This window comes from Triturus cristatus, chromosome 11 (assembly GCF_964204655.1).
Source record: "Triturus cristatus chromosome 11, aTriCri1.1, whole genome shotgun sequence".
Taxonomy (NCBI): Eukaryota; Metazoa; Chordata; class Amphibia; order Caudata; family Salamandridae; genus Triturus; species Triturus cristatus.
The window spans coordinates 1,148,439,378-1,148,447,294 of record NC_140594.1 but is presented as its reverse complement, the minus strand read 5'-3'; the positions used below and the strand labels follow the sequence as shown (position 1 = coordinate 1,148,447,294).

The following is a 7,917-nucleotide window of genomic DNA, read 5'->3' as shown; positions in this document are numbered from 1 at the left end:
TTCTTTGGTAGTTACACTAGTGTAAATCCTCATAACTTTACCTGCTTGGTTATACTATAGACCAAACTCTACACATTCAGAACATCTAAGCCGGATTGATCTTGGGTTCGAACAGAAGAGCTCACCTCTCAGCTTGGCCGCTTTAAGCAAGCTAGCCTGAAGTCGAGGTTCTCACGAAAATGTCTTCAGGAAACATCAATTAGTTATCTGCATAATGTTTTGTATTCACAACTCGTGCTAGACTTCTGATTCTTCCAAGATTTCACCTGGGTTAGCAGTAGGAAAATCATTTGCGGTAATCACTACCGATGCTTGAAATTCCTCGTCACTGCTCTTGCGTCGCACAATGACCTTCACAGTTTTCACAAACGTTTAGAAATGCATTTGTTTGAGTTACCTATGCATTAAGGCCTTCGTGTCTCTCTTTCTAGAGAAAAGTAATCTAGTCAATAACCAGGTCACCTTTTTGAAGATTTGCATGCTACACAAATGCAAAATATAATAAATACAACATAATTTAGCTGTACTTGGTGTGCTTTTCACGCGATTGCCATGTTATACTTGTCTGGTGATTTTAATGCATTTGACTTGCCTCTCCCTGGAAATTGTGTTTTAGACTTTGGAAACTAATGCCAGTTTATACCTGACATGCGTTTATACTCAATTACTCCCCATTTAAAGTTCACATTCACAATTTAAGCGTGCAGCATGTTAGGTTCCCTCCGTGTGATTACGCTGTCCCACTACCCCACATGTGTTATCCTCCCCTATTCTTCTCTCAAGTTTACCATAGAATCATAGTCCGACACTCTCCCTCTAATATTTGTTACTCAATGTAAAAAGAACACAATAGTTTATACTTACCAGACGATGTACTATAGCCAGAAGTAGATGTTAATGTAGTTGTGTCTGTTGTGCTAGATATCATGCTTGTTGCAGTTGACCCTGTAACTGAGTTTGGACCAACAATTGTCTCCGTGGATGTGTCATTGGTTACATGAGTTGTGATGGAGCTCCTTGCTGGTGACTTAGTTGTTGAACTGTCAGCGCTGGGAAGTGATTCAGAGCCGGTGTTTATTGATATTGTTGTGTGTCCAGTAGCACTAGTATTGTCAGTTGTTTTGTCTGTGGTCACAGATTCTGAATGTGACGTGTCTTGCGTTATCACTGGTGCGGTTGTTGTCATCACTGTTGGAAAAAAGTGTGCTATTAGAGGACACATTTCAAATGTACTGGAAACATTTGCCATGAGATCCTGATTGCATTAAATAACCCAATAATACGAATTATAAGGGAAAATTGTGGAGAGTGTCTAGGCACATGTTGTGATGAAGATAAACACTCTGTATAAAGTACTAGGGTCCTTTGGGCATCCAGCAATTTTAGGCAATATTCACTATCAGCAAGCCCTAAATCTCCAATGATTTGATATCAATAATTCCATTTCAAGCTTCGGAGTATGGCTGCTAACTGACTATACATGGTGCTTCCTTCTCACAACTGTTTACCTGCAGATCAATGTGCAAACGTTTGCTTACCTAGAATACGTACTGCCTCGATCATCAAGTCCAACCATCAGGTGTTGTGCAGTAATCATCACTCTACCACATCATCTCAAACAAACCGATCATTATTACCAGCTCCGGCGCCTCACATGTCTCTCTGCTGTTCCTGGCAGAGTCCTGGGTCTTGCCACCCATGAGCTGCTTCAGCATCTCCTTGTATCATGGAAACTGGTCTGGTCTGCCTTATAAATCCATCAGTATGGAAGGGATTGCACATGTGAGTTCAGAAAAGGACTGCATTGAACCAAACGATTGACCCATCCTTAGCATAAAAACTTTCTTCTACTGGGGAAGTGTCTCTGAAGAATGATTGGTCTGGCTCTGTTGCTAGCGGCCGCCAGATCTGAAGTCAAAATATTAGTATTCTGCACATAACCCTGGAATCACTTGTGATGCCATTTGTCATTCACTGCACAAATACACAAGCTATTCGATTCCTGAATGTTCATGCTTCTTGTCGTAAGGAAAATTATTCATGTTGTTCCAGCTAGACCCAGAAATATGGCTGTTGAGTCGCTTGTTCTTTGGTACTTACACTAGTGTAACTCCTCATATATTTACCTGCTAGGTTATACTATAGAAATAACTCTGCACATTCAGAACATCTAAGCCGGATTGATCTTGGGTTTGAACAGAGGAGCTCACATCTCAGCTTGGCCGCTTTAAGCAAGCTAGCCTGTCACAAGAAACGTTTCTTGAAAGTCGAGGTTCTCACGAAAATGTTTTCATGGAACATCAATTAGTTATCTGCATAATGTTTTGTATGCACAACTCGTGCTAGACTTCTGATTCTTCCAAGATTTTACCTAGGTTAGCTGTAGGTAAATCCTTTTCGGTAATCACTACCAATGCTTGAAATTCCTCGTCACTGCTCTTGCGTCGCACAAAGACCTTCACAGTTTTCACAAACGTTTAGAAATGCATTTGTTTGAGTTACCTATGCATTAAGTCCTTCGTGTCTCTCTTTCTAGAGAAAAGTAATCTAGTCAATAACCAGGTCACCTTTTTGAAGATTTGCATGATGCACAAATGCAAAATATAAAAAATACAACATAATTTAGCTGTACTAGGTGTCCTTTTCAAGCGATTGCCATTTTATACTTGTCTGGTGATTTTAATGCATTTGACTTGCCCTCTCCCTGGAAATTGTGTTTATGACTCGGGAAACTAATGCCAGTTTATACCTAAGATGCTTTTATACTCAATTACTCCCCATTTAAAGTTCACATGCACAACTTAAGCGTGCAGCATGTTAGGTTCCCTCCGTGTGATTACGCTGTCCCACTACCCCACACGAGTTATCCTCCCCTATTCATCCCTCAAGTTTACCATAGAATCATAGTCCGACACTCTCCCTCTAATATTTGTTACTCAATGTAAAAAGAACATAATAGTTTGTACTTACCGGATGATGCATTATACCCAGAAGTAGATGTTAATATAATTGTGTCTGTTGTGCTAGATATCATTCTTGTTGCAGTTGACCCTGCAACTGAGTTTGGAGTTGGCTCCGTGGATGTGTCATTGTTTACTTGAGTTGTGATGGAGCGACTTGCTGGTGACTTAGTTGTTGAGCTCTCAGCGCTGGGAAGTGATTCAGAGCCGGTGTTTATTGATATTGTTGTGTGTCCAGTAGCACTATTATTCTCAGTTGTTTTGTCTGTGCTCAAAGATTCTGAATGTGACGTGTCTTGCGTTGTCACTGGTGCGGTTGTTGTCATCACTGTTGGAAAAAGAGTGTACTATAACAGGACACATTTCTAATGTATTGGAAACAATTGCCATGTTATCCTCATTGCATTAAATAACCCAATAATAGGAACTATAAGGGAAAATTGTGGAGAGTGTCTAGGCACATGTTGAGATGAAGGAAAAACGCTGTATAAAGTACTAGGGTCCTTTGGGCACCCAGCAATTTTAGGCAATATTCTCTATTACCGAGCCCTAAATCTCCAATGATTTGATATCAATAATTCCATTTCAAGCTCTGGAGTATGGCTGACAAACTGAATATACATAGTGCTTCCTTTTCACAATTGTTTACCCGCAGATCAATGCGCAAATGTTTGCTAACCTAGAATTCGTACTGCCTCGATCATCATGGCCAACCATCAGGTGTTGTGCAGTAATCATCACTCTACTACATCATCTCAAACAAACCGATCCTTATTACCAACTCTGGCACCTCACATGTCTCTCAGCTGTTCCTGGCAGAGTCCTGGGTCTTGCCACCCATGAGCTGCTTCAGTATCTCCTTGTATCATGTAAACTGGTCTGGTCTGCCTTATAAATCCATCAGTATGGAAGGGATTGCCCATGTGAGTTCAGAAAAGGACTGCCTTGAACCGAAAGATTGACCTATCCTTAGCATAAAAACTTTCTTCTACTGGGGAAGTGTCTCAGAAGAATGATTGGTGTGGCTCCGTTGCTAGCGGCCGCCAGGTCTGAAGTCAAACCCTTAATATTCTGCACATAACCCTGGAATCACTTGTGATGCCATTTGTCATTCACTGCACAAATACACAAGCTATTTGCTTCCTGGTTCTTTATGCTTCTTGTCATAAGGAAATATATTCATGTAGTTCCAGCTAGGCCCAGAAATTGGGCTGCTGAGTCGCTTGTTCTTTGGTACTTACACTAGTGTAACTCCTCATATCTTTACCAGCTTGGTTATACTATAGACAAAACTCTGCACATTCAGAACATCTAAGCCGGATTGATCTTGGGTTCGAACAGAAGAGCTCACCTCTCAGCTTGGCCGCTTTAAGCAAGCTAGCCTGAAGTCGAGGTTCTCACGAAAATGTCTTCAGGAAACATCAATTAGTTATCTGCATAATGTTTTGTATTCACAACTCGTGCTTGACTTCTGATTCTTCCAAAATTTTACCTAGGTCAGCTGTATGTTAATCCTTTTCGGTAATCACTACCAATGCTTGAAATTCCTCGTCACTGCTCTTGCATCGCACAATGACCTTCACAGTTTCCACAAACGTTTAGAAATGCATTTGTTTGAGTTACCTATGCATTAAGGCCTTCGTGTCTCTCTTTCTAGAGAAAAGTAATCTAGTCAATAACCAGGTCACCTTTTTGAAGATTTGCATGCTACACAAATGCAAAATATAAAAAATACAACATAATTTAGCTGTACAAGGTGTGCTTTTCAAGCAATTGCCATGTTATACTTGTCTGGTGATTTTAATGCATTTGACTTGCCCTCTCCCTGGAAATTGTGTTTTAGACTTTGGAAACTAATGCCAGTTTATACCTGACACGCGTTTATACTCAATTACTCCCCATTTAAAGTTCACATTCACAACTTAAGCGTGCAGCATGTTAGGTTCCCTCCCTGTGACTACGCTGTCCCACTACCCCACATGTGTTATCCTCCCCTATTCTTCTCTCAAGTTTACCATAGATTCATAATCCGACACTCTCCATCTAATATTTGTTACTCAATGTAAAAAGAACACAATAGTTTATACTTACCAGACGATGTACTATAGCCAGAAGTGTATGTCAATCTTGTTGAGTCTGTTGTGCTAGATATCATGCTTGTTGCAGTTGACCATTCAACTGAGTTTGGACCAACAATTGTCTCCGTGGATGTGTCATTGGTTACATGAGTTGTGATGGAGCTCCTTGCTGGTGACCTAGTAGTTGAGCTGTCAGCGCTGGGAAGTGATTCAGAGCCGGTGTTTATTGATATTGTTGTGTGTCCAGCAGCACTAGTATTGTCAGTTGTTTTGTCTGTGCTCACAGATTCTGAATGTGACGTGTCTGGCGTTATCACTGGTGCGGTTGTTGTCATCACTGTTGGAAAAAAAGTGTGCTTTTAGAGGACACATTTCTAATGTACTGGAAACAATTGCCATGAGATCCTCATTGCATTAAATAACGCAATAATAGGTATTATAAGGGAAAATTGTGGAGAGTGTCTAGGCACATGTTGTGAAGAAGGAAAACTCACTATATAAAGTACTAAGGTCCTTTGGGCATCCAGCAATTTTAGGCAATATTCTCTGTTACCGAGCCCTAAATCTCCAATGATTTGATATCAATAATTCCATTTCAAGCTCCAGAGTATGGCTGACAAACTGACTATACATGGTGCTTCCTTCTCACAACTGTTTACCTGCAGATCAATGTGCAAACGTTTGCTTACCTAGAATACGCACTGCCTCGATTATCATGGCCAACCATCAGGTGTTGTGCAGTAATCATCACTCTACCACATCATCTCAAACAAACCTATCATTATTACCAACTCCGGCACCTCACATGTCTCTCAGCTGTTCCTGGCAGAGTCCTGGGTCTTGCCACCCATGAGCTGCTTCAGCATCTCCTTGTATCATGGAAACAGGTCTGGTCTGCCTTATAAATCCATCAGTATGGAAGGGATTGCCCATGTGAATTTAGAAAAGGACTACCTTGAACCGAACGATTGACCCATCCTTAGCATAAAAACTTTCTTCTACTGGGGAAGTGTCTCTGAAGAATGATTGGTCTGGCTCCGTTGCTAGCGGCCGCCAAATCTGAAGTCAAACCATTATTATTCTGCACATAACCCTGGAATCACTTGTGATGCCATTTGTCATTCACTGCACAAATACACAAGCTATTTGCTTCCTGGTTCTTTATGCTTCTTGTCGTAATGAAATGTGTTCATGTAGTTCCAGCTAGGCCCAGAAATTGGGCTGCTGAGTCGCTTGTTCTTTGGTAGTTACACTAGTGTAAATCCTCATAACTTTACCTGCTTGGTTATACTATAGACAAAACTCTACACATTCAGAACATCTAAGCCGGATTGATCTTGGGTTCGAACAGAAGAGCACACCTCTCAGCTTGGCCACTTTAAGCAAGCTAGCCTGTCACAAGAAAAGTTTCTTTGAAGTCGAGGTTCTCACGAAAATGTCTTCAGGAAACATCAATTAGTTATCTGCATAATGTTTTGTATGCACAACTCGTGCTTGACTTCTGATTCTTCCAAAATTTTACCTAGGTCAGCTGTATGTTAATCCTTTTCGGTAATCACTACCAATGCTTGAAATTCCTCGTCACTGCTCTTGCATCGCACAATGACCTTCACAGTTTCCACAAACGTTTAGAAATGCATTTGTTTGAGTTACCTATGCATTAAGGCCTTCGTGTCTCTCTTTCTAGAGAAAAGTAATCTAGTCAATAACCAGGTCACCTTTTTGAAGATTTGCATGCTACACAAATGCAAAATATAATAAATACAACATAATTTAGCTGTACTAGGTGTCCTTTTCAAGCCATTGCCATGTTATACTTGTCTGGTGATTTTAATGCATTTGACTTGCCCTCTCCCTGGAAATTGTGTTTTAGACTTTGGAAACTAATGCCAGTTTATACCTGACATGCGTTTATACTCAATTACTCCCCATTTAAAGTTCACATTCACAACTTAAGCGTGCGGCATGTTAGGTTCCCTCCGTGTGATTACGCTGTCCCACTACCCCACACGAGTTATCCTCCCCTATTCATCCCTCAAGTTTACCATAGAATCATAGTCCAACACTCTCCCTCTAATATTTGTTACTCAATGTAAAAAGAACACAATAGTTTATACTTACTAGACGATGTACTATAGCCAGAAGTAGATGTTAATGTAGTTGTGTCTGTTGTGCTAGATATCATGCTTGTTGCAGTTGACCCTGCAACTGAGTTTGGACCAACAATTGTCTCCGTGGATGTGTCATTGGTTACATGAGTTGTGATGGAGCTACTTGCTGGTGACTTAGTTGTTGAACTGTCAGCGCTGGGAAGTGATTCAGAGCCGGTGTTTATTGATATTGTTGTGTTTCCAGCAGCACTAGTATTGTCAGTTGTTTTGTCTGTGGTCACAGATTCTGAATGTGACGTGTCTTGCGTTATCACTGGTGCGGTTGTTGTCATCACTGTTGGAAAAAGAGTGTGCTATTAGAGGACACATTTCTAATGTACTGGAAACAATTGCCATGAGATCCTAATTGCATTAAATAACCCCATAATACGAATTATAAGGGAAAATTGTGGAGAGTGTCTAGGCACATGTTGTGATGAAGATAAACACACTGTATAAAGTACTAGGGTCCTTTGGGCATCCAGCAATTTTAGGCAATATTCACTATCAGCAAGCCCTAAATCTCCAATGATTTGATATCAATAATTCCATTTCAAGCTTCGGAGTATGGCTGCTAACTGACTATACATGGTGCTTCCTTCTCACAACTGTTTACCTGCAGATCAATGTGCAAACGTTAGCTTACCTAGAATTCGTACTGCCTCGATCATCAAGTCCAACCATCAGGTGTTGTGCAGTAATCATCACTCTACCACATCATCTCAAACA

The 7,917-nt window shown here is 40.7% G+C and overlaps 1 long non-coding RNA gene across 1 annotated transcript; it reads right to left on the bottom strand.

Annotated features, from left to right (window-relative positions):
- Window positions 1–2,977: 2,977 nt before the first annotated feature.
- LOC146788615 (uncharacterized) lies at window positions 2,978–7,394 on the bottom strand. Its single transcript, XR_014970878.1, has 3 exons — window positions 7,160–7,394; window positions 5,052–5,375; window positions 2,978–3,288 (listed from the first exon to the last, which is right to left on the bottom strand). It is a non-coding gene; the product is annotated as an uncharacterized LOC146788615 (long non-coding RNA).
- Between the last annotated feature and the right edge of the window lie 523 nt (window positions 7,395–7,917).